The 27,552-nt window shown below is 45.2% G+C and overlaps 1 protein-coding gene across 1 annotated transcript in view; it reads left to right on the forward strand.

Annotated features, from left to right (window-relative positions):
• CXCL12 (C-X-C motif chemokine ligand 12) overlaps positions 1-27,552 on the forward strand; it is a 543,376-nt gene that overhangs the window by 259,141 nt on the left and 256,683 nt on the right. The window lies entirely within an intron of this gene.

Below are 27,552 nucleotides of genomic sequence, written 5' to 3' on the forward strand. Positions count from 1 at the left end.
ATTGGATACTACTGGAGCACCCATTTCCAGAAGTGCTGTGGTAAGGGATTGCAGAGCTACCCCTTTATGACGTCCTTTTCAGGAGGGAGTGATAGACGCCGCAGAAAGTAAGTGAAACCCTATCCTCCTTTGACATTCCGTTTGAAACTCCTCTCAAATGAAATGTCACAGTAAGTAAAAATACATAGGAAACAGCAGGATAGAGAGAATAGTAGAGTATTTAATAATAAAGCAAAGTACAAAACATAGGTATTTATAAAGGGCTTCGTAGACCACCTTTAAATATACATATACTTATGTATACACATGTCACTGAACAAACTACTACACCAAACATGAAATTGCATATATATTTTTAAGCATTTTATCTGCTATCCTGGCCATACTAGACATTTGAGTGTACGAGTGTCACATAGTGAAAAAGGGTGGTTTTAACGTTTTGTGTTTCTAATTTTAAAATGGAAGAAATGTAATTTCATGTAACTAAAACCTGAAATGTTTTGAAAATTTCCAATGACAGAATGATCGGAAAAATAACTCCATCAGCTGTTTGTGTATCTAGAATCTGGAGGCATGTTTCATACTGTAATAGATGGTTGGGGAAACACAGTCCAAATATGATGACATCAAATGTATTGAACCAAAGCAATTGCTATTTTATGTATTAGAAGCAGATTCTGAAATACTCCGTATAAGAGTAGTATTGTTGGATGGTTTAGACAGTAGAGATTTTGACAAGTTCTTCCTATGTAAATAGATATAATTGCTTTTTTAACAAAATATACCTTCACTGTTATATATGTTATATATTTTTTTTATATTTGTATGAAAATGAAAAAAATAATGCACATTATTCATTTAATACCTTGGATCAGAAATAAAACATTTTTTATTTTTAATGTATTTTTAATTTCTGCCTCGTGCTTTTAACATTTTGTCTTCCTTTTCAATCCTGTTACTCTCTTGCTGCGACAGTTCTAATAAGTGTCTTCTGTCTTTGACCAGTTTCTACTCAGTCTATACCTTTACTTTAACAGTGCGTCACAAACTTACACAAGAATTTGCTATTGGTGCTTGGAATAAGTTACTGATTTATATTTTGCACTATTTCAGTTTAATTCAATGAAAAATAGCCTCATTAATAGAATTCATGAAAAATGACTAAGCATTAGAGATAGTCATATCTTTTGAATTTGCCAGGTTTGACAAATTTTTCCAATAGTTTGATTCTCAGTGAATCATTTAGTGCAATCCCAAAAGTGCAAAGCCTCCTATTGCTCTGTAAACCTCTGAGGTCTTTTTTGGATTGTAACCAACCTCTTACAAACACGTTAACACAAAAACTGCCGTAGCAATGTCAAAGTGGCAGCCCATTTAATAACAGAGTATACTGACTGACTTTTCATATTTTTAAAATAAAATAAATAGTCCAAAAGTTAACTGTCATTTGTAATCAGTCAAATTGTTCTGTACAAACCACTGACACAAATTGGTGGTGTCGCTGTCAGGGGTTAAGGAGAAAAATTGTAACATACTACTGCCTGGATGCCTTGATTTAATAATGGTGGCGCCAATCTGTCGGATTTATGGGCATAAAATTTCAAAGTTTGAAAATTGCGAAATTTTTGCCAAATCTCCAAAATTTTCACAAATAAACTAAAAAAATATTAGCCTAACTGTATCACTATCCTGAAGTACAATATGTCACAAAAAAAGCAATGTCAGAATCACTGGGATCTGTTGAAGCGTTCCAGAGTTATAACCTGCCAAATTAACACTGCTCAGAATTGGAAAAAATGGCCCAGTCATTAGGGTGTTTTAGTGGCCGGGGGTGAAGGGGTTAATTATTTTAATATTGAAAAAAAAATGTTGGGGATTTTTTTTTTTAATTCTTTCAGTTTTGAAATGTACCTATGATAAAAATTACAGATCTCTCCATTTTTTGTAGGTGGGAAAACTTACAAAATCGGCAGTGTATCAAATTCTTATTTTACCCAATGTGTTTGACTTCTATTCTGTTATCAAGAAAAATGAATAAAATAATGTATTGCTTACAGTGATACTATGACTTTCAAATGGATTTGTGAATAAGTTTTTACAAACAATAGGGTAACAATGTTTTGAACTTGTTGTAACGCTTGCCACCGGAGACGGTAAAGTGGTGAGTCAGAGTTAACCTTAGTGGGAGGAGCTTGACTAAACACCCACCGCGAGGCAGATGCCACCCCATGGGCAGTGACCAGGATTGTGACAGCTGACTCCTAGGGAAGTGACAGACATGGGGACAAGCGGACACAGTCACTAGTGTAAAAAGGTCAATCATGGAAGCTGAGGCTGGTGGCATGGCCGGGATAGACAGGTAGTGTTTCTAGAATAATAGAGACTCTGGGGTAGTTGAGGCTGGTGGCATGGCTGGGGAGGATGGACACATGGTACCGACAAGATCAGGAGACATAGAAGGGCACTGTAACAGAAGCACAGCGGACAAGGGGAACTGAAAACTGACAAGTAACTAACTGGCTAGGGCACAGAACCCCTAACAAACTGAACACGTTGATCAGGCACCTTTCCGAGTGGGAGAGTGCCTTATATACCTCAGCAATAGGCTGAGAGGTACATCCCGGGAATGACACATTAAGCCTTCAAGAGAAGGGCAGCGGAGCGTGCGCATGCCCTAGTAGCATGCCCGGAGGACCTGTGCCATGCATACAGGCCATGGGGGGGTGGGAGAAGAAAGTGCCCCTGTGGAAGACCATGGGAATATCAGGTAGCATGGGGAAAGCCAGCTGCAGTGGTGAGTAAGTTCACTTCCCTGCAGGGAGAGGAGCGAGGAGTGCAGGACGCCAGCACTACACTTCTGATTTTTAGGGTTAATATCTCCCCATATACTACAGCTTCGAATGTGACACATTTTATAGACAATTGCATTAGTTATTGCATACATAAATTTGAAATGCAACTATTTAACATATAATTAGTTATGCAGAACTTGTTGTGTGACTGAATTGCTACTATTTTACTTCTGGTGGTGGAAAAATATTTTTCTTCCTGTATACTACAAATTAAAACTCTTTTTGACATTCCCGAATAGCTCAGTTTGTTATTAGGTTGATACGCAAAAGAAAGGTAACTGGTTCGAATCGAGGAGTAATCATGAAAAAATTTCCCAACAAAAGGAAAAGCGGCATCATTCAGCTCATTGATAGCGGTCTCTTGGCCAAGAAAATTGCCAATCTGCATCATGTGCGAGTCTTGACCGCTGGATGAATACGAAATGTAGTCTATCCATCAATTTAAAAGCCAAGAGGGGACATCCAGGCAAAATATCAGAGTCAAAACGTTGGCTAGCCATAAGGTCTATCTTTCTGGTGTGACAAACACAGTGGTAGTGGCTCATATGCTTTGTAATAGTGAGATCACAAATGTTCATGCAAGCATCATGCGACACGTTACACAGAACTGGAATGATGGCCTAAAAAAAGGTAAAATAATGCAAAAAGTGGACAGTAGATGATTAGAAACAGGTGATTTTGAGAGACAAAAGTGAATAGACAAGTCTTTGATAGGTGCAGATGGATCTGAAATAAACAATGGAATAAGTGTCCAATAGATCTAGAAATTGAAGGAACTGTTAAGATTGGTGGAGGACGCTTGATGATATATGGTAGTTTCACAGCCAAAGGTAATATAATAAAATGTATTCATTGATATAGCGCTATTAATTCCATAGCGCTTAACATACATTGGCAACACTGTCCCCATTGGGGCTCACAATCTAAATTCCCTATCTGTATGTGTTTGGAGTGTGGGAGGAAACCGGAGTACCCGGAGGAAACCCACGCAAACATGGGGAGAACATACAAACTCCTTGCAAAGGTGTTGGATACTTGACCAGGAGTGATGGTTGTCTTAATACTGAGCTATATGTGAGTATCCTGCAAGATGAGTTACTTAATACATGCCACTATTATGGGTATGAAAAGGATGACATTGTATTCCAGCAGGACAATGACCATAAACATTCATTGAGATTGGCCAAGAAATGGTTAAATAACAATAAACTAAAGGTGCTGGATTGGCCACAACAGTTCATAGACCACAACCCAATTGAATAGTTGAGGGTAGAGTTGAAGAGAGCGTAAACATACCCAAGTGAGTCGACCTGTATGCACCAAAATTGGGACGAGACATGCTTAAATTTGAATGAGAGCATGACCAGATGGATTCAGACAGGGTTGAAAGCTAAAGGTGGATTTACAAAATAATAAAAATTAAAACAATAAAAATGCAATTACATAACAAGAATCTGCATACCTAATATGCTAAATAGTTGCAAGTCAAATTTATGTATGAGTTAGCCAAGATAATTGTCTATAAAATGAAGGTAGTCTGGCACATGACTTATTTCTTCCAAAGACAGTACTAAGGACCAGGGGGCACTCACTGCGAGTGGAAGAAAAGCGATTCCGACACCTAAATAGGAAAGGGTTCTTTACAGTTAGAGCGGTCAGACTGTGGAATACACTACCACAAGAGGTAGTAATGGCAGATACTATAACAGCTTTTAAAAAAGGGCTGGATGATTTCCTCAGTACACACAACATTGTTGGTTATAAATGACTTAGTGACTAAATGTAGAACTGGTGGAGGAAGGTTGAACTAGATGGACCTAGGTCTTTTTTCAACCTAAGTAACTATGTAACTATGTAACTATGTCTCATGTTCAAAGCTGTAGTGAAACCAAATAATCATCCTAAAAGGAGAAAGAGAAGGAAAAAGTGTGTAGCTTATCAGAGCATAGAGGTAGTATTTAAATGTGAGATGTGCATAAAAAGGTGTATGTACTCACCTGGATTCTACAGTGGGGACGGAAAGTATTCAGACCCCTTTAAATTTTCAACTCTGTTTCATTGCAGCCATTTGGTAAATTCAAAAAAGTTCATTATTTTTCTCATTAATGTACACTCTGCACCCCATCTTGACAGAAAACCATCCAGAAATTTAGACATTTTTGCAAATTTATTAAACAAGAAAAAATGAAATACCACATGGTCATAACTAGAGTTGAGCGCGGTTCGCGGTTCGAGGTTCTCCAGTTCTAGGCTCGAGTGATTTTGGGGCCTGTTCTAGATCGAACTAGAACTCGAGCTTTTTGCAAAAGCTCGATAGTTCTAGAAACGTTCGAGAACGGTTCTAGCAGCAAAAATACAGCTAATTCCTAGCTGGCTTTCCGCTGTAATAGTGTAAGTCACTCTGTGACTCACACTATTATGACATTTCAGTGTATAGTGTGCGTGAACAGCGCCTTCAGATCACTGCTGTTTGTATAATGGCGATCGCCATTTTTTTTTTTTTCCTTGTTTTCCTTCCCTAACCGCGCGCGTCTTGTGGGGCGGGCCAGCATGTCAGCCAATCCCAGACACACACACAGCTAAGTGGACTTTTAGCCAGAGAAGCAACGGCATGTGTGATAGGATGTCCATGTCACATGTCCCTGCATTATAAAACCGGACATTTTCCTCCAGGACGCCATTATCTCTTCTGCGTCTTTGGTGTCAGACATCACTGTCGCAGCTCCGTCCTTTGTCCTATCGCTGATACAGCTGTATGCGCTCCATACACAGCGCTGGACAGCTTAGGGAGAGCACTTTCTATCAGTCCTTTTAAGGGCTCAAACCGGCAGGGTCAGAGCCATGGGTGACAGGTCCTGAAAACAGCGACAGCGTCTGTGTAGCAAAGGTCAGGGATTTCCTGCCTGCATTTCCCTATTAGGAGGGAATAGAAAGGCAGGCTTCCTTTCCTCTACCCAGAGCCCCACAATCCTGGCACTGTACCCTCCTGTCCTCTGCATACTCCAACTCATTATAACTAAGTGGCATCCTAAACGTGGCAATTGGACTTTGCTACAGTCCCACTAGTGCAAAGACATTTGCAGCACCTCTGCCTGCATTGCACACTCCAACTCATTATAACTAAGCCATTATACTAGCAAACAATCAGTGTACCTAGTGGCATCCTAAACGTGGCTATTGGACATTTGTCTAGTCACACTAGTGCAAAGACATTTGCAGCACCTCTGCCTGCATTGCACACTCCAACTCATTATAACTAAGCCATTATACTAGCAAACAATCAGTGTACCTAGTGGCATCCTAAACGTGGCAATTGGACTTTGCTATAGTCCCACTAGTGCAAAGACATTTGCAGCACCTCTGCCTGCATTGCACACTCCAACTCATTATAACTAAGCCATTATACTAGCAAACACTCAGTGTACCTAGTGGCATCCTAAACGTGGCTATTGGACATTTGTCTAGTCACACTAGTGCAAAGACATTTGCAGCACCTCTGCCTGCATTGCACACTCCAACTCATTATAACTAAGCCATTATACTAGCAAACACTCAGTGTACCTAGTGGCATCCTAAACGTGGCTATTGGACATTTGTCTAGTCACACTAGTGCAAAGACATTAGCAGCACCTCTACCTGCATTGCACACTCCAACTCATTATAACTAAGCCATTATACTAGCAAACACTCAGTGTACCTAGTGGCATCCTAAACGTGGCTATTGGACATTTGTCTAGTCACACTAGTGCAAAGACATTTGCAGCACCTCTGCCTGCATTGCACACTCCAACTCATTATAACTAAGCCATTATACTAGCAAACACTCAGTGTACCTAGTGGCATCCTAAACGTGGCAATTGGACTTTGCTATAGTCCCACTAGTGCAAAGACAGTTGCAGCACCTCTGCCTGCATTGCACACTCCAACTCATTATAACTAAGCCATTATACTAGCAAACACTCAGTGTACCTAGTGGCATCCTAAACGTGGCTATTGGACACTTGTCTAGTCCCACTAGTGCAAAAACATTTGCAGCACCTCTGCCTGCATTGCACACTCCAACTCATTATAACTATGCCATTATACTAGCAAACACTCAGTGTACCTAGTGGCATCCTAAACGTGGCTATTGGACTTTGCTATAGTCCCACTAGTGCAAAGACATTTGCAGCACCTCTGCCTGCATTGCACACTCCAACTCATTATAACTAAGCCATTATACTAGCAAACACTCAGTGTACCTAGTGGCATCCTAAACGTGGCAATTGGACTTTGCTATAGTCCCACTAGTGCAAAGACATTTGCAGCACCTCTGCCTGCATTGCACACTCCAACTCATTATAACTAAGCCATTATACTAGCAAACACTCAGTGTACCTAGTGGCATCCTAAACTTGGCTATTGGACATTTGTCTAGTCCCACTAGTGCAAAGACATTTGCAGCTCCTCTGCCTGCATTGCACACTCCAACTCATTATAACTAAGCCATTATACTAGCAAACACTCAGTGTACCTAGTGGCATCCTAAACGTGGCTATTGGACATTTGTCTAGTCCCACTAGTGCAAAGACATTTGCAGCACCTCTGCCTACATTGCACACTCCAACTCATTATAACTAAGCCATTATACTAGCAAACACTCAGTGTACCTAGTGGCATCCTAAACGTGGCAATTGGACTTTGCTATAGTCCCACTAGTGCAAAGACATTTGCAGCACCTCTGCCTGCATTGCACACTCCAACTCATTATAACTAAGCCATTATACTAGCAAACACTCAGTGTACCTAGTGGCATCCTAAACGTGGCTATTGGACATTTGTCTAGTCACACTAGTGCAAAGACATTTGCAGCACCTCTGCCTGCATTGCACACTCCAACTCATTATAACTAAGCCATTATACTAGCAAACACTCAGTGTACCTAGTGGCATCCTACACGTGGCTATTGGACATTTGTCTAGTAACACTAGTGCAAAGACATTTGCAGCACCTCTGCCTGCATTGCACACTCCAACTCATTATAACTAAGCCATTATACTAGCAAACACTCAGTGTACCTAGTGGCATCCTAAACGTGGCTATTGGACATTTGTCTAGTCACACTAGTGCAAAGACATTTGCAGCACCTCTGCCTGCATTGCACACTCCAACTCATTATAACTAAGCCATTATACTAGCAAACACTCAGTGTACCTAGTGGCATCCTAAACGTGGCAATTGGACTTTGCTATAGTCCCACTAGTGCAAAGACATTTGCAGCACCTCTGCCTGCATTGCACACTCCAACTCATTATAACTAAGCCATTATACTAGCAAACACTCAGTGTACCTAGTGGCATCCTAAACGTGGCTATTGGACATTTGTCTAGTCCCACTAGTGCAAAGACATTTGCAGCACCTCTGCCTGCATTGCACACTCCAACTCATTATAACTAAGCCATTATACTAGCAAACACTCAGTGTACCTAGTGGCATCCTAAACGTGGCAATTGGACTTTGCTATAGTCCCACTAGTGCAAAGACATTTGCAGCACCTCTGCCTGCATTGCACACTCCAACTCATTATAACTAAGCCATTATACTAGCAAACACTCAGTGTACCTAGTGGCATCCTAAACGTGGCTATTGGACATTTGTCTAGTCACACTAGTGCAAAGACATTTGCAGCACCTCTGCCTGCATTGCACACTCCAACTAATTATAACTAAGCCATTATACTAGCAAACACTCAGTGTACCTAGTGGCATCCTAAACGTGGCAATTGGACTTTGCTATAGTCCCACTAGTGCAAAGACATTTGCAGCACCTCTGCCTGCATTGCACACTCCAACTCATTATAACTAAACCATTATACTAGCAAACACTCAGTGTACCTAGTGGCATCCTAAACGTGGCTATTGGACATTTGTCTAGTCCCACTAGTGCAAAGACATTTGCAGCAACTCTGCCTGCATTGCACACTCCAACTCATTATAACTAAGCCATTATACTAGCAAACACTCAGTGTACCTAGTGGCATCCTAAACGTGGCTATTGGACTTTGCTATAGTCCCACTAGTGCAAAGACATTTGAAGCACCTCTGCCTGCATTGCACACTCCAACTCATTATAACTAAGCCATTATACTAGCAAACACTCAGTGTACCTAGTGGCATCCTAAACGTGGCAATTGGACTTTGCTATAGTCCCACTAGTGCAAAGACATTTGCAGCACCTCTGCCTGCATTGCACACTCCAACTCATTATAACTAAGCCATTATACTAGCAAACACTCAGTGTACCTAGTGGCATCCTAAACGTGGCTATTGGACTTTGCTATAGTCCCACTAGTGCAAAGACATTTGCAGCACCTCTGCCTGCATTGCACACTCCAACTCATTATAACTAAGCCATTATACTAGCAAACACTCAGTGTACCTAGTGGCATCCTAAACGTGGCTATTGGACATTTGTCTAGTCACACTAGTGCAAAGACATTTGCAGCACCTCTGCCTGCATTGCACACTCCAACTCATTATAACTAAGCCATTATACTAGCAAACACTCAGTGTACCTAGTGGCATCCTAAACGTGGCTATTGGACATTTGTCTAGTCACACTAGTGCAAAGACATTTGCAGCACCTCTGCCTGCATTGCACACTCCAACTCATTATAACTAAGCCATTATACTAGCAAACACTCAGTGTACCTAGTGGCATCCTAAACGTGGCAATTGGACTTTGCTATAGTCCCACTAGTGCAAAGACATTTGCAGCACCTCTGTCTGCATTGCACACTCCAACTCATTATATCAAAGCCATTATACTAGCAAACACTCAGTGTACCTAGTGGCATCCTAAACGTGGCTATTGGACATTTGTCTAGTCACACTAGTGCAAAGACATTTGCAGCACCTCTGCCTGCATTGCACACTCCAACTCATTATAACTAAGCCATTATACTAGCAAACACTCAGTGTACCTAGTGGCATCCTAAACGTGGCTATTGGACTTTGCTATAGTCCCACTAGTGCAAAGACATTTGCAGCACCTCTGCCTGCATTGCACACTTCAACTTATTATAACTAAGCCATTATACTAGCAAACACTCAGTGTACCTAGTGGCATCCTAAACGTGGCAATTGGACTTTGCTATAGTCCCACTAGTGCAAAGACATTTGCAGCACCTCTGCCTGCATTGCACACTCCAACTCATTATAACTAAGCCATTATACTAGCAAACACTCAGTGTACCTAGTGGCATCCTAAACGTGGCTATTGGACATTTGTCTAGTCACACTAGTGCAAAGACATTTGCAGCACCTCTGCCTGCATTGCACACTCCAACTCATTATAACTAAGCCATTATACTAGCAAACACTCAGTGTACCTAGTGGCATCCTAAAAGTGGCTATTGAACATTTGTCTAGTCACACTAGTGCAAAGACATTTGCAGCACCTCTGCCTGCATTGCACACTCCAACTCATTATAACTAAGCCATTATACTAGCAAACACTCAGTGTACCTAGTGGCATCCTAAACGTGGCAATTGGACTATGCTATAGTCCCACTAGTGCAAAGACATTTGCAGCACCTCTGCCTGCATTGCACACTCCAACTCATTATAACTAAGCCATTATACTAGCAAACACTCAGTGTACCTAGTGGCATCCTAAACGTGGCTATTGGACATTTGTCTAGTCACACTAGTGCAAAGACATTTGCAGCACCTCTGCCTGCATTGCACACTCCAACTCATTATAACTAAGCCATTATACTAGCAAACACTCAGTGTACCTAGTGGCATCCTAAACGTGGCTATTGGACATTTGTCTAGTCACACTAGTGCAAAGACATTTGCAGCACCTCTGCCTGCATTGCACACTCCAACTCATTATAACTAAGCCATTATACTAGCAAACACTCAGTGTACCTAGTGGCATCCTAAACGTGGCTATTGGACATTTGTCTAGTCACACTAGTGCAAAGACATTTGCAGCACCTCTGCCTGCATTGCATACTCCAACTCATTATAACTAAGCCATTATACTAGCAAACACTCAGTGTACCTAGTGACATCCTAAACGTGGCTATTGGACATTTGTCTAGTCACACTAGTGCAAAGACATTTGCAGCACCTCTGCCTGCATTGCACACTCCAACTCATTATAACTAAGCCATTATACTAGCAAACACTCAGTGTACCTAGTGGCATCCTAAACGTGGCAATTGGACTTTGCTATAGTCCCACTAGTGCAAAGACATTTGCAGCACCTCTGCCTGCATTGCACACTCCAACTCATTATAACTAAGCCATTATACTAGCATATTTTGCTGCCAGTTTAAGGGCCGTGGTTGCATTGTCAGGGATATTTATTCTTTAATATTCTGCTGTTAATAAAGCTAGACCACCACTGCAATCTACACCACCTCTCAATTTTTACTACCACATTTTCAGTGCACAATCTTGTCGCAATCAACATGAGTGGCAAAATGACAGATGCTGGTGGAAAGGGGAAGAGGCATGGTGGAAAAGGCAAAAAAGGTTTTGTCCGTGGGGAAGGTGGCAAAGCTCCATTATCATCTGCTGAAGATAGACCATCTACCAGCAAAAGTAAGATGTCTACTACTTACCGTGGACAATCCGATGTGCTCCCTTTTTTACGGACACGAACAACAGGAACAATGGTAGATGATGGCCAAAAAAGGAAAATGCTTGAATGGATCTCAAGTGGTCCAACAAGTGCCCTCTCAGCCACTTCAAGTACCGCATCCAAAAAACACCAGTCTTCTGAGTTGTCATCCCAATCACACTTGCTTTCTCCCAGCTCTGAAGTCTCCATCAGCCCTGCACAGTATGGTGGAACTGAGATGGCTGAGTCTGCAGAGCTGTTCAGTCACACTATAGCCTGGGAATCAGAGGTCTGCTCCCAAGCTACAGTGAGTACAGAACAGGAAATGGTCTGCAGTGATGCCCAGAACCTTTGTGACTCTGATTCAGGCCGTGAGGAACAAGATTCTGAGCATAATGTTGACCCTTTGTCACAAACTGTAACACCTGTGGTTATAGACAATGAGGAACATACTGATGAAAATGAGACGCAGATACCCGATTGGGATGACAACTTAAATATTCGGTCAGGGCAAGAAGAGGCTCGGTCTGAGGGGGAGGGGAGTGCAAACACAACAATTGATGATGAAGTTCTAGATCCCACCTACTGTCAACCCACAGTCAGGCACTCGAGGAGGTCAACAGAGGTGGTGGAGGAGGATGCAACTGATGACAAAGTTACCTTGCGTCTTCCTGGACAGAGTCGGAGTACTGGTAGCATGTCTACAACTGCATCCTCAGCCACCACTCTGCCTCTGAGCATTATTCGGGGTGGATCAACAGGTCGCATGGCCTCTAAGCCTTGCCTAGCCTTGTCCTTTTTTGACATAGAAAAAGATCGCCCAAATTATGTGATCTGTAAAATTTGTCATGGTTCTCTTAGTAGAGGTCAAAACCTCAGCAGTTTGACAACTTCTTCCATGAATCGTCACATGAATAAATATCATATGGCCCGGTGGGAAGCTCACCGTGCTGCAATGCGGCCTAGCGGAGCGAACCAGCCACCGCCTGCCCCTTCCAGTGCATCCGCACGCTCGTCATCTTCTAGGACTGTGGGGACAGCTGTCACACCTGTTTTTCCACCCACAACTTCCACCACTGTAACCGCAACAGGCAGTTTGCTTGGTAGGTCGTCAGTTGGTTTGGAAGGGGAAACAAGTGAGTGTGTACAGCTCTCTCAGACATCGATAGCACCAACGTTGGATGAAGGCAACATCATGTCTCCGCCTGCACTTTCCTCACAAACCTGCATTTTTCCAGGGACACCCTACTCAACACCGTCTACACACAGCAGCCAGATCTCTGTCCCTCAGATGTGGTCAAATAAAAGGCCACTTCCTGCGACCCATGACAAAGCTAAGAGGTTGACTCTATCCCTCTGTAAGCTGTTGGCTACCGAAATGCTGCCTTTCTGCCTAGTGGACACACAGGATTTTAGAGACCTTATGTCTGTCGCTGTGCCCCAGTACCAGATGCCTAGTCGCCACTACTTCTCTAAGAAAGGTGTGCCCGCGCTACACCAGCATGTCGCACACAACATCACCGCTTCCTTGAGAAACTCTGTGTGTGAACGGGTGCATTTTACCACCGATACTTGGACCAGTAAGCATGGACAGGGACGTTACATGTCGCTGACTGGGCACTGGGTAACTATGGTGATAGATGGTGAAGGGTCTGCTGCACAAGTCTTGCCGTCCCCACGACTTGTGTGTCAATCCTCTGTCTGTCCAAGTTCCGCCACTGCTTCTGCATCCTCCACCTCATCTGGGTCCTCCACCTCCGCCCCAAGCCTGCCTGGTCAGGCCACCAGCGTTCTCACTGCGCAGAAGGAATCACGCACCCCTCATTACTATGCTGGCAGCAGAGCGCAACGGCATCAGGCGGTCTTTAGCTTGACATGTCTTGGGAATAAGAGTCACACAGCTGAGGAGTTGTGGTCAGCTCTGCGGTCCGAGTTTAATAAATGGTTGTCTCCACTCAACCTGCAGCCTGGTAAGGCCGTGTGCGACAATGCTGCAAACCTGGGTGCGGCCCTTCGCCTGGGCAAGGTGACACACGTACCTTGTATGGCTCACGTGTTGAACCTTGTCGTGCAGCAATTTTTAACACACTATCCCGGCCTAGATGGCCTTCTGAACAGGGCACGAAAACTGTCTGCTCACTTCCGCCGTTCAAGCGCCGCAGCTGAGCGACTTGCATCGCTCCAGAAGTCTTTCGGCCTGCCGGTTCATCGCCTGAAATGTGATGTGGCGACACGCTGGAATTCAACTCTCCACATGTTACAGCGACTGTGGCAGCACCGCCGTGCCCTGGTGCAATACGTCATGACGTATAGCCTGGGCCAACGAGATGCAGAGGTGGGGCAGATCACCCTGATGGAGTGGTCTCAGATCAAGGACCTATGCACCCTTCTGCACAGTTTCGATATGGCGACGAATATGATTAGCGCTGACAATGCCATTATCAGCATGACGATTCCAGTCATTTACATGCTGGAGCACACGCTAAACACTATTCGGAGTCAGGGGGTGGGACAACAATAAGGGGATGAACTACAGGAGGATTCATATGCGCAAGACACAACAACATCACCAAGGTCCAGACGTTCATCATCACCAAGGCGCCAGGCATGGGACCATGGGGGACAGGGATCAACAAGGGCGCATGGTAGCAGGCGAGATGTTGAGGAAGGTGCAGGAGGACATGAAGATATGGAAGACGAACTGTCCATGGACATGGAAGACTCAGCAGATGAGGGAGACCTTGGTCAAATTTCAGTTGAAAGAGGTTGGGGGGAGATGTCAGAGGAAGAAAGAACGGTTAGCACCTCTATGCCACAAACACAGCGTGGACTTGGTCCGCATGGCTGCGCAAGACACATGAGTGCCTTCTTGTTGCACTACCTCCAACATGACCCTCGTATTGTCAAAATTAGAAGTGATGATGACTACTGGCTTGCCACACTATTAGATCCCCGGTACAAGTCCAAATTTTGTGACATAATTCCAGCCATAGAAAGGGACGCACGTATGCAGGAGTATCAGCAGAAGCTGTTACTCGATCTTAGATCCGCTTTTCCACCAAACAACCGTGCAGGTGCAGGGAGTGAATCTCCCAGTTGTAACTTGACAAACATGGGACGATCTCGTCATCTTCAACAGTCTACACGTACCAGTAGGACCGTATCTGGTGCTGGTAACAGCAATTTTATGGAATCTTTTCATAATTTTTTTAGACCCTCCTTTGCAAGGCCACCAGAGACAACAAGTCTGACACATAGTCAACGGCTGGAGAGGATGATACAGGAGTATCTACAAATGAACATCGATGCCATGACTTTGCAAATGGAGCCTTGCTCATTTTGGGCTTCAAATCTAGAAAAATGGCCAGAGCTATCCAGTTACGCCTTGGAGATTTTGTCATGTCCAGCTGCCAGCAATCTCTCTGAACGTGTCTTCAGTGCTGCTGGGTGTGTGCTGACAGATAAGCGCATGCGTCTGTCCAGTGACAATGTGGACAGACTGACGTTCATCAAAATGAACAAGTCATGGATCCAAAAGGAATTTACAACCCCTGTGTCATCCTGGGGAGAGTAAATGCTTGTGGATTTGGAATGTGCTTGATGCAAATCTAGCTGTGAAGTGTACAACTAGGGCACAAGTGCTGCCACTGAATGGGTGGGTGTGTGTGGGGCACAATTTTTGGAAAAAAGGGAGGCTCCGCTTGGAGTAACCCTTGCTTGATGTGTTTTTAAAAGAAGCCAAGATGAACAGAGCTGGGATCAGGAAAGACTTTGCTACCTACCCCGGTGTCATCCTGGGGACGGATAAGAATGGCGTATTTTGGAATGTGCTTGATGCAAATCTAGCTGTGAAGTGTACAACTAGGGCACAAGTGCTGCCACTGAATGGGTGGGTGTGTGTGGGGCACAATTTTTGGAAAAAAGGGAGGCTCCGCTTGGAGTAACCCTTGCTTGATGTGTTTTTAAAAGAAGCCAAGATGAACAGAGCTGGGATCAGGAAAGACTTTGCTACCTACCCCGGTGTCATCCTGGGGACGGATAAGAATGGCGTATTTTGGAATGTGCTTGATGCAAATCTAGCTGTGAAGTGTACAACTAGGGCACAAGTGCTGCCACTGAATGGGTGGGTGTGTGTGGGGCACAATTTTTGGAAAAAAGGGAGGCTCCGCTTGGAGTAACCCTTGCTTGATGTGTTTTTAAAAGAAGCCAAGATGAACAGAGCTGGGATCAGGAAAGACTTTGCTACCTACCCCGGTGTCATCCTGGGGACGGATAAGAATGGCGTATTTTGGAATGTGCTTGATGCAAATCTAGCTGTGAAGTGTACAACTAGGGCACAAGTGCTGCCACTGAATGGGTAGGTGTGTGTGGGGCACAATTTTTGGAAAAAAGGGAGGCTCCGCTTGGAGTAACCCTTGCTTGATGTGTTTTTAAAAGAAGCCAAGATGAACAGAGCTGAGATCAGGAAAGACTTTGCTACCTACCCCGGTGTCATCCTGGGGACGGATAAGAATGGCGTATTTTGGAATGTGCTTGATGCAAATCTAGCTGTGAAGTGTACAACTAGGGCACAAGTGCTGCCACTGAATGGGTGGGTGTGTGTGGGGCACAATTTTTGGAAAAAAGGGAGGCTCCGCTTGGAGTAACCCTTGCTTGATGTGTTTTTAAAAGAAGCCAAGATAAACAGAGCTGGGATCAGGAAAGACTTTGCTACCTACCCCGGTGTCATCCTGGGGACGGATAAGAATGGCGTATTTTGGAATGTGCTTGATGCAAATCTAGCTGTGAAGTGTACAACTAGGGCACAAGTGCTGCCACTGAATGGGTGGGTGTGTGTGGGGCACAATTTTTGGAAAAAAGGGAGGCTCCGCTTGGAGTAACCCTTGCTTGATGTGTTTTTAAAAGAAGCCAAGATGAACAGAGCTGAGATCAGGAAAGACTTTGCTACCTACCCCGGTGTCATCCTGGGGACGGATAAGAATGGCGTATTTTGGAATGTGCTTGATGCAAATCTAGCTGTGAAGTGTACACCTAGGGCACAAGTGCTGCCACTGAATGGGTGGGTGTGTGTGGGGCACAATTTTTGGAAAAAAGGGAGGCTCCGCTTGGAGTAACCCTTGCTTGATGTGTTTTTAAAAGAAGCCAAGATGAACAGAGCTGGGATCAGGAAAGACTTTGCTACCTACCCCGGTGTCATCCTGGGGACGGATAAGAATGGCGTATTTTGGAATGTGCTTGATGCAAATCTAGCTGTGAAGTGTACAACTAGGGCACAAGTGCTGCCACTGAATGGGTGGGTGTGTGTGGGGCACAATTTTTGGAAAAAAGGGAGGCTCCGCTTGGAGTAACCCTTGCTTGATGTGTTTTTAAAAGAAGCCAAGATGAACAGAGCTGGGATCAGGAAAGACTTTGCTACCTACCCCGGTGTCATCCTGGGGACGGATAAGAATGGCGTATTTTGGAATGTGCTTGATGCAAATCTAGCTGTGAAGTGTACAACTAGGGAACAAGTGCTGCCACTGAATGGGTGGGTGTGTGTGGGGCACAATTTTTGGAAAAAAGGGAGGCTCCACTTGGAGTAACCCTTGCTTGATGTGTTTTTAAAAGAAGCCAAGATGAACAGAGCTGGGATCAGGAAAGACTTTGCTACCTACCCCGGTGTCATCCTGGGGACGGATAAGAATGGCGTATTTTGGAATGTGCTTGATGCAAATCTAGCTGTGAAGTGTACAACTAGGGCACAAGTGCTGCCACTGAATGGGTGGGTGTGTGTGGGGCACAATTTTTGGAAAAAAGGGAGGCTCCGCTTGGAGTAACCCTTGCTTGATGTGTTTTTAAAAGTAGCCAAGATGAACAGAGCTGGGATCAGGAAAGACTTTGCTACCTACCCCGGTGTCATCCTGGGGACGGATAAGAATGGCGTATTTTGGAATGTGCTTGATTCAAATCTAGCTGTGAAGTGTACAACTAGGGCACAAGTGCTGCCACTGAATGGGTGGGTGTGTGTGGGGCACAATTTTTGGAAAAAAGGGAGGCTCCGCTTGGAGTAACCCTTGCTTGATGTGTTTTTAAAAGAAGCCAAGATGAACAGAGCTGGGATCAGGAAAGACTTTGCTACCTACCCCGGTGTCATCCTGGGGACGGATAAGAATGGCGTATTTTGGAATGTGCTTGATGCAAATCTAGCTGTGAAGTGTACAACTAGGGCACAAGGGCTGCCACTGAATGGGTGGGTGTGTGTGGGGCAAAAATTTTTGGAAAAAAGGGAGGCTCCGCTTGGAGTAACCCTTGCTTGATGTGTTTTTAAAAGAAGCCAAGATGAACAGAGCTGGGATCAGGAAAGACTTTGCTACCCACCCCGGTGTCATCCTGGGGACGGATAAGAATGGCGTATTTTGGAATGTGCTTGATGCAAATCTAGCTGTGAAGTGTACAACTAGGGCACAAGTGCTGCCACTGAATGGGTGGGTGTGTGTGGGGCACAATTTTTGGAAAAAAGGGAGGCTCCGCTTGGAGTAACCCTTGCTTGATGTGTTTTTAAAAGAAGCCAAGATGAACAGAGCTGGGATCAGGAAAGACTTTGCTACCTACCCCGGTGTCATCCTGGGCACGGATAAGAATGGCATATTTTGGAATGTGCTTGATGCAAATCTAGCTGTGAAGTGTACAACTAGGGCACAAGTGCTGCCACTGAATGGGTGGGTGTGTGTGGGGCACAATTTTTGGAAAAAAGGGAGGCTCCGCTTGGAGTAACCCTTGCTTGATGTGTTTTTAAAAGAAGCCAAGATGAACAGAGCTGGGATCAGGAAAAACTTTGCTACCTACCCCGGTGTCATCCTGGGGACGGATAAGAATGGCGTATTTTGGAATGTGCTTGATGCAAATCTAGCTGTGAAGTGTACAACTAGGGCACAAGTGCTGCCACTGAATGGGTGGGTGTGTGTGGGGCACAATTTTTGGAAAAAAGGGAGGCTCCGCTTGGAGTAACCCTTGCTTGATGTGTTTTTAAAAGAAGCCAAGATGAACAGAGCTGGGATCAGGAAAGACTTTGCTACCTACCCCGGTGTCATCCTGGGGACGGATAAGAATGGCGTATTTTGGAATGTGCTTGATGCAAATCTAGCTGTGAAGTGTACAACTAGGGCACAAGTGCTGCCACTGAATGGGTGGGTGTGTGTGGGGCACAATTTTTGGAAAAAAGGGAGGCTCCACTTGGAGTAACCCTTGCTTGATGTGTTTTTAAAAGAAGCCAAGATGAACAGAGCTGGGATCAGGAAAGACTTTGCTACCTACCCCGGTGTCATCCTGGGGACGGATAAGAATGGCGTATTTTGGAATGTGCTTGATGCAAATCTAGCTGTGAAGTGTACAACTAGGGCACAAGTGCTGCCACTGAATGGGTGGGTGTGTGTGGGGCACAATTTTTGGAAAAAAGGGAGGCTCCGCTTGGAGTAACCCTTGCTTGATGTGTTTTTAAAAGTAGCCAAGATGAACAGAGCTGGGATCAGGAAAGACTTTGCTACCTACCCCGGTGTCATCCTGGGGACGGATAAGAATGGCGTATTTTGGAATGTGCTTGATTCAAATCTAGCTGTGAAGTGTACAACTAGGGCACAAGTGCTGCCACTGAATGGGTGGGTGTGTGTGGGGCACAATTTTTGGAAAAAAGGGAGGCTCCGCTTGGAGTAACCCTTGCTTGATGTGTTTTTAAAAGAAGCCAAGATGAACAGAGCTGGGATCAGGAAAGACTTTGCTACCTACCCCGGTGTCATCCTGGGGACGGATAAGAATGGCGTATTTTGGAATGTGCTTGATGCAAATCTAGCTGTGAAGTGTACAACTAGGGCACAAGGGCTGCCACTGAATGGGTGGGTGTGTGTGGGGCAAAAATTTTTGGAAAAAAGGGAGGCTCCGCTTGGAGTAACCCTTGCTTGATGTGTTTTTAAAAGAAGCCAAGATGAACAGAGCTGGGATCAGGAAAGACTTTGCTACCCACCCCGGTGTCATCCTGGGGACGGATAAGAATGGCGTATTTTGGAATGTGCTTGATGCAAATCTAGCTGTGAAGTGTACAACTAGGGCACAAGTGCTGCCACTGAATGGGTGGGTGTGTGTGGGGCACAATTTTTGGAAAAAAGGGAGGCTCCGCTTGGAGTAACCCTTGCTTGATGTGTTTTTAAAAGAAGCCAAGATGAACAGAGCTGGGATCAGGAAAGACTTTGCTACCTACCCCGGTGTCATCCTGGGCACGGATAAGAATGGCGTATTTTGGAATGTGCTTGATGCAAATCTAGCTGTGAAGTGTACAACTAGGGCACAAGTGCTGCCACTGAATGGGTGGGTGTGTGTGGGGCACAATTTTTGGAAAAAAGGGAGGCTCCGCTTGGAGTAACCCTTGCTTGATGTGTTTTTAAAAGAAGCCAAGATGAACAGAGCTGGGATCAGGAAAAACTTTGCTACCTACCCCGGTGTCATCCTGGGGACGGATAAGAATGGCGTATTTTGGAATGTGCTTGATGCAAATCTAGCTGTGAAGTGTACAACTAGGGCACAAGTGCTGCCACTGAATGGGTGGGTGTGTGTGGGGCACAATTTTTGGAAAAAAGGGAGGCTCCGCTTGGAGTAACCCTTGCTTGATGTGTTTTTAAAAGAAGCCAAGATGAACAGAGCTGAGATCAGGAAAGACTTTGGTACCTACCCCGGTGTCATCCTGGGGACGGATAAGAATGGCGTATTTTGGAATGTGCTTGATGCAAATCTAGCTGTGAAGTGTACAACTAGGGCACAAGTGCTGCCACTGAATGGGTGGGTGTGTGTGGGGCACAATTTTTGGAAAAAAGGGAGGCTCCGCTTGGAGTAACCCTTGCTTGATATGTTTTTAAAAGAAGCCAAGATGAACAGAGCTGGGATCAGGAAAGACTTTGCTACCTACCCCGGTGTCATCCTGGGGACGGATAAGAATGGCGTATTTTGGAATGTGCTTGATGCAAATCTAGCTGTGAAGTGTACAACTAGGGCACAAGTGCTGCCACTGAATGGGTGGGTGTGTGTGGGGCACAATTTTTGGAAAAAAGGGAGGCTCCGCTTGGAGTAACCCTTGCTTGATGTGTTTTTAAAAGAAGCCAAGATGAACAGAGCTGGGATCAGGAAAGACTTTGCTACCTACCCCGGTGTCATCCTGGGGACGGATAAGAATGGCGTATTTTGGAATGTGCTTGATGCAAATCTAGCTGTGAAGTGTACAACTAGGGCACAAGTGCTGCCACTGAATGGGTGGGTGTGTGTGGGGCACAATTTTTGGAAAAAAGGGAGGCTCCGCTTGGAGTAACCCTTGCTTGATGTGTTTTTAAAAGTAGCCAAGATGAACAGAGCTGGGATCAGGAAAGACTTTGCTACCTACCCCGGTGTCATCCTGGGGACGGATAAGAATGGCGTATTTTGGAATGTGCTTGATTCAAATCTAGCTGTGAAGTGTACAACTAGGGCACAAGTGCTGCCACTGAATGGGTGGGTGTGTGTGGGGCACAATTTTTGGAAAAAAGGGAGGCCCTGCTTGGAGTAACCCTTGCTTGATGTGTTTTTAAAAGAAGCCAAGATGAACAGAGCTGGGATCAGGAAAGACTTTGCTACCTACCCCGGTGTCATCCTGGGGACGGATAAGAATGGCGTATTTTGGAATGTGCTTGATTCAAATCTAGCTGTGAAGTGTACAACTAGGGCACAAGTGCTGCCACTGAATGGGTGGGTGTGTGTGGGGCACAATTTTTGGAAAAAAGGGAGGCTCCGCTTGGAGTAACCCTTGCTTGATGTGTTTTTAAAAGAAGCCAAGATGAACAGAGCTGGGATCAGGAAAGACTTTGCTACCTACCCCGGTGTCATCCTGGGGACGGATAAGAATGGCGTATTTTGGAATGTGCTTGATGCAAATCTAGCTGTGAAGTGTACAACTAGGGCACAAGGGCTGCCACTGAATGGGTGGGTGTGTGTGGGGCAAAAATTTTTGGAAAAAAGGGAGGCTCCGCTTGGAGTAACCCTTGCTTGATGTGTTTTTAAAAGAAGCCAAGATGAACAGAGCTGGGATCAGGAAAGACTTTGCTACCCACCCCGGTGTCATCCTGGGGACGGATAAGAATGGCGTATTTTGGAATGTGCTTGATGCAAATCTAGCTGTGAAGTGTACAACTAGGGCACAAGTGCTGCCACTGAATGGGTGGGTGTGTGTGGGGCACAATTTTTGGAAAAAAGGTAGGCTCCGCTTGGAGTAACCCTTGCTTGATGTGTTTTTAAAAGAAGCCAAGATGAACAGAGCTGGGATCAGGAAAGACTTTGCTACCTACCCCGGTGTCATCCTGGGCACGGATAAGAATGGCGTATTTTGGAATGTGCTTGATGCAAATCTAGCTGTGAAGTGTACAACTAGGGCACAAGTGCTGCCACTGAATGGGTGGGTGTGTGTGGGGCACAATTTTTGGAAAAAAGGGAGGCTCCGCTTGGAGTAACCCTTGCTTGATGTGTTTTTAAAAGAAGCCAAGATGAACAGAGCTGGGATCAGGAAAAACTTTGCTACCTACCCCGGTGTCATCCTGGGGACGGATAAGAATGGCGTATTTTGGAATGTGCTTGATGCAAATCTAGCTGTGAAGTGTACAACTAGGGCACAAGTGCTGCCACTGAATGGGTGGGTGTGTGTGGGGCACAATTTTTGGAAAAAAGGGAGGCTCCGCTTGGAGTAACCCTTGCTTGATGTGTTTTTAAAAGAAGCCAAGATGAACAGAGCTGAGATCAGGAAAGACTTTGGTACCTACCCCGGTGTCATCCTGGGGACGGATAAGAATGGCGTATTTTGGAATGTGCTTGATGCAAATCTAGCTGTGAAGTGTACAACTAGGGCACAAGTGCTGCCACTGAATGGGTGGGTGTGTGTGGGGCACAATTTTTGGAAAAAAGGGAGGCTCCGCTTGGAGTAACCCTTGCTTGATATGTTTTTAAAAGAAGCCAAGATGAACAGAGCTGGGATCAGGAAAGACTTTGCTACCTACCCCGGTGTCATCCTGGGGACGGATAAGAATGGCGTATTTTGGAATGTGCTTGATGCAAATCTAGCTGTGAAGTGTACAACTAGGGCACAAGTGCTGCCACTGAATGGGTGGGTGTGTGTGGGGCACAATTTTTGGAAAAAAGGGAGGCTCCGCTTGGAGTAACCCTTGCTTGATGTGTTTTTAAAAGAAGCCAAGATGAACAGAGCTGGGATCAGGAAAGACTTTGCTACCTACCCCGGTGTCATCCTGGGGACGGATAAGAATGGCGTATTTTGGAATGTGCTTGATGCAAATCTAGCTGTGAAGTGTACAACTAGGGCACAAGTGCTGCCACTGAATGGGTGGGTGTGTGTGGGGCACAATTTTTGGAAAAAAGGGAGGCTCCGCTTGGAGTAACCCTTGCTTGATGTGTTTTTAAAAGTAGCCAAGATGAACAGAGCTGGGATCAGGAAAGACTTTGCTACCTACCCCGGTGTCATCCTGGGGACGGATAAGAATGGCGTATTTTGGAATGTGCTTGATTCAAATCTAGCTGTGAAGTGTACAACTAGGGCACAAGTGCTGCCACTGAATGGGTGGGTGTGTGTGGGGCACAATTTTTGGAAAAAAGGGAGGCCCTGCTTGGAGTAACCCTTGCTTGATGTGTTTTTAAAAGAAGCCAAGATGAACAGAGCTGGGATCAGGAAAGACTTTGCTACCTACCCCGGTGTCATCCTGGGGACGGATAAGAATGGCGTATTTTGGAATGTGCTTGATGCAAATCTAGCTGTGAAGTGTACAACTAGGGCACAAGTGCTGCCACTGAATGGGTGTGTGTGTGTGGGGCACAATTTTTGGAAAAAAGGGAGGCTCCGCTTGGAGTAACCCTTGCTTAATGTGTTTTTAAAAGAAGCCAAGATGAACAGAGCTGGGATCAGGAAAGACTTTGCTACCTACCCCGGTGTCATCCTGGGGACGGATAAGAATGGCGTATTTTGGAATGTGCTTGATGCAAATCTAGCTGTGAAGTGTACAACTAGGGCACAAGTGCTGCCACTGAATGGGTGGGTGTGTGTGGGGCACAATTTTTGCAAAAAAGGGAGGCTCCGCTTGGAGTAACCCTTGCTTGATGTGTTTTTAAAAGAAGCCAAGATGAACAGAGCTGGGATCAGGAAAGACTTTGCTACCTACCCCGGTGTCATCCTGGGGACGGATAAGAATGGCGTATTTTGGAATGTGCTTGATGCAAATCTAGCTGTGAAGTGTACAACTAGGGCACAAGTGCTGCCACTGAATGGGTGGGTGTGTGTGGGGCACAATTTTTGGAAAAAAGGGAGGCTCCGCTTGGAGTAACCCTTGCTTGATGTGTTTTTAAAAGAAGCCAAGATGAACAGAGCTGGGATCAGGAAAGACTTTGCTACCTACCCCGGTGTCATCCTGGGGACGGATAAGAATGGCGTATTTTGGAATGTGCTTGATGCAAATCTAGCTGTGAAGTGTACAACTAGGGCACAAGTGCTGCCACTGAATGGGTGGGTGTGTGTGGGGCACAATTTTTGGAAAAAAGGGAGGCTCCGCTTGGAGTAACCCTTGCTTGATGTGTTTTTAAAAGAAGCCAAGATGAACAGAGCTGGGATCAGGAAAGACTTTGCTACCTACCCCGGTGTCATCCTGGGGACGGATAAGAATGGCGTATTTTGGAATGTGCTTGATGGAAATCTAGCTGTTAAGTGTACAACTAGGGACAAGTGCTGCCACTGAATGGGTGGGTGTGTGTGGGGCACAATTTTTGGAAAAAAGGGAGGCTCCGCTTGGAGTAACCCTTGCTTGATGTGTTTTTAAAAGTAGCCAAGATGAACAGAGCTGGGATCAGGAAAAACTTTGCTACCTACCCCGGTGTCATCCTGGGGACGGATAAGAATGGCGTATTTTGGAATGTGCTTGATGCAAATCTAGCTGGGAAGTGTACAACTAGGGCACAAGTGCTGCCACTGAATGGGTGGGTGTGTGTGGGGCACAATTTTTGGAAAAAAGGGAGGCTCCGCTTGGAGTAACCCTTGCTTGATGTGTTTTTAAAAGAAGCCAAGATGAACAGAGCTGGGATCAGGAAAGACTTTGCTACCTACCCCGGTGTCATCCTGGGGACGGATAAGAATGGCGTATTTTGGAATGTGCTTGATGCAAATCTAGCTGTGAAGTGTACAACTAGGGCACAAGTGCTGCCACTGAATGGGTGGGTGTGTGTGGGGCACAATTTTTGGAAAAAAGGGAGGCTCCGCTTGGAGTAACCCTTGCTTGATGTGTTTTTAAAAGAAGCCAAGATGAACAGAGCTGGGATCAGGAAAGACTTTGCTACCTACCCCGGTGTCATCCTGGGGACGGATAAGAATGGCGTATTTTGGAATGTGCTTGATGGAAATCTAGCTGTGAAGTGTACAACTAGGGACAAGTGCTGCCACTGAATGGGTGGGTGTGTGTGGGGCACAATTTTTGGAAAAAAGGGAGGCTCCGCTTGGAGTAACCCTTGCTTGATGTGTTTTTAAAAGTAGCCAAGATGAACAGAGCTGGGATCAGGAAAAACTTTGCTACCTACCCCGGTGTCATCCTGGGGACGGATAAGAATGGCGTATTTTGGAATGTGCTTGATGCAAATCTAGCTGTGAAGTGTACAACTAGGGCACAAGTGCTGCCACTGAATGGGTGGGTGTGTGTGGGGCACAATTTTTGGAAAAAAGGGAGGCTCCGCTTGGAGTAACCCTTGCTTGATGTGTTTTTAAAAGAAGCCAAGATGAACAGAGCTGGGATCAGGAAAGACTTTGCTACCTACCCCGGTGTCATCCTGGGGACGGATAAGAATGGCGTATTTTGGAATGTGCTTGATGCAAATCAAAACATCCTGTTTGCAACTAGGGCACAAGTGCTGCCACTGATGGGGTGTCTGTGTGGCCCAATTTTTTGAAAAAAGGGAGACTCCACTTGGAGTAACCCTTGCTTACATTCTTTTTAAAAGGAGCCAAGATGAACAAGTCATGTTTCAGCAAGGACTTTATCTACCTACCCCGGTGTCATGCTGGGGACGGTTAATTATGGCGTATTTTTGAATGTGCTTGATGCAAATCAAAACATCCTGTTTGCAACTAGGGCACAAGTGCTGCCACTGATGGGGTGTCTGTGTGCCCAATTTTTGGAAAAAAGGGAGACTCCGCTTGGAGTAACCCTTGCTTGCTGTGTTTTTTAAAAATGATCCAAGATGAACAGAGCTGGGATCAGGAAAGACTTTGCTACCTACCCCGGTGTCATCCTGGGGACGGATAAGAATGGCGTATTTTGGAATGTGCTTGATGCAAATCTAGCTGTGAAGTGTACAACTAGGGCACAAGTGCTGCCACTGAATGGGTGGGTGTGTGTGGGGCACAATTTTTGGAAAAAAGGGAGGCTCCGCTTGGAGTAACCCTTGCTTGAGGTGTTTTTAAAAGTAGCCAAGATGAACAGAGCTGGGATCAGGAAAGACTTAGCTACCTACCCCGGTGTCCTCCTGGGGACGGTTAAGTATGGCGCATTTTTGAATGTGCTTGATGCAAATCTAGCTGTGAAGTGTACAACTGGGGCACAAGTGCTGCCACTGAATGGGTGGGTGTGTGTGGGGCCCAATTTTTTGAAAAAAAGGGAGACTCCGCTTGGAGTAACGTTTGCTTGCTGTGTTTTTTAAAAGGAGCCAAGATGAACAAGTCATGGTTCAGCAAAGACTTTGCTACCTAACCCGGGGTCATCCTGGGAACGGTTAAGTATGGCGTATTTTTGATTGTGCTTGATTCAAATTTAGCTGTGAAGTGTACAACTGGGGTACAAGTGCTGCCACTGAAGGGGTGGGTGTGTGTGTGGCCCAATTTTTGGAAAAAAGGGAGAACTCCGCTTGGAGTCATCTTGCGGTGTTTTACATGATTTTAGAAGGGCGTGCCATGCCTATATCTGTGTCTCCTCCTCTTTTTCCTTGTCCTGCTCTTTTGTTTTCGCATGAGTATATGTCCTTGTCACTTTCCCATGTGTTTGTGTTGTGTTGTGAGTTGTTTGTCACCTTTTGGACACCTTTGAGGGTGTTTTCTAGGTGTTTTTATGTGTTTGTGATTGCCTGCCATTGTTTCCTATGCAGTTCGAGTTCGGTTCGTCGAACGTTCGACGAGCCGAACTCGAACGGGACCTCCGTTCGGCGAACCGACCTCGAGCCGAACCGGTACCGGTTCGCTCATCTCTAGTCATAACTATTCAGACCCTTTTCTCAATATTGAGTAGAAGCACCCTTTTGAGCTTGTACAGCCATGAGTCTTCTTGGGAATGATGCAACAAGTTTTTCACACCTGGATTTGGGGATCCTCTAGCATTCTTCCTTGTAGATCCTCTCCAGTTCCGACAGGTAGGATGGTGAACGTTGGTGGACAGCCATTTTCAGGTCTCTCCAAAGATGATCAATTGGGTTTAGGTCAAGGCTCTGGCTGGGTCAGTCAAGAATGGTCACAAAGTTGTTCTGAAGCCACTCCTTTGTTATTTTAGATGTGTGTTTCTTCCATCATATCTCTGTACTTGGCCGCATTCATCTTTCCTTCAATTGCAACCAGTCATCCTGCTGAAAAACACCCCCATAGCATGATGCTGCCACCACCATGTTTCACTGTTGGGATTGTATTGGGCAGGTGATGAGCAGTGACTGGTTTTCTCCACACGTACAGCTTAGAACTTTTTGGTTATAATTTTATCTTCGTCTCATCAGACCAGAGAATCTTATTTCTTATAGTCTGGGAGTCCTCCATGTGTTTTTTTGCAAACTGTATGCGGGCTTTCATATGTCTTGCCCTGCGATAAAACTTGACTGGTGGAGGGCTGCAGTGAGAGGAGAAAGTTCCGCAAAGTCAACTATCTCCCTACTGCATCTCTGGAGCTCAGCCACAGTGATCTTGGGGTTCTTCTTTACCTCTCTCACCAAGTCTTCTCCCATGACTGCTCAGTTTGGCTGGATGGCCAGGTCTATGAAGTGTTCTGGTGGTCCCAAACTTCTTCCATTTAAGGATTATGGA

Source organism: Anomaloglossus baeobatrachus, chromosome 5, assembly GCF_048569485.1.
Source record: "Anomaloglossus baeobatrachus isolate aAnoBae1 chromosome 5, aAnoBae1.hap1, whole genome shotgun sequence".
Taxonomy (NCBI): domain Eukaryota; kingdom Metazoa; phylum Chordata; class Amphibia; order Anura; family Aromobatidae; genus Anomaloglossus; species Anomaloglossus baeobatrachus.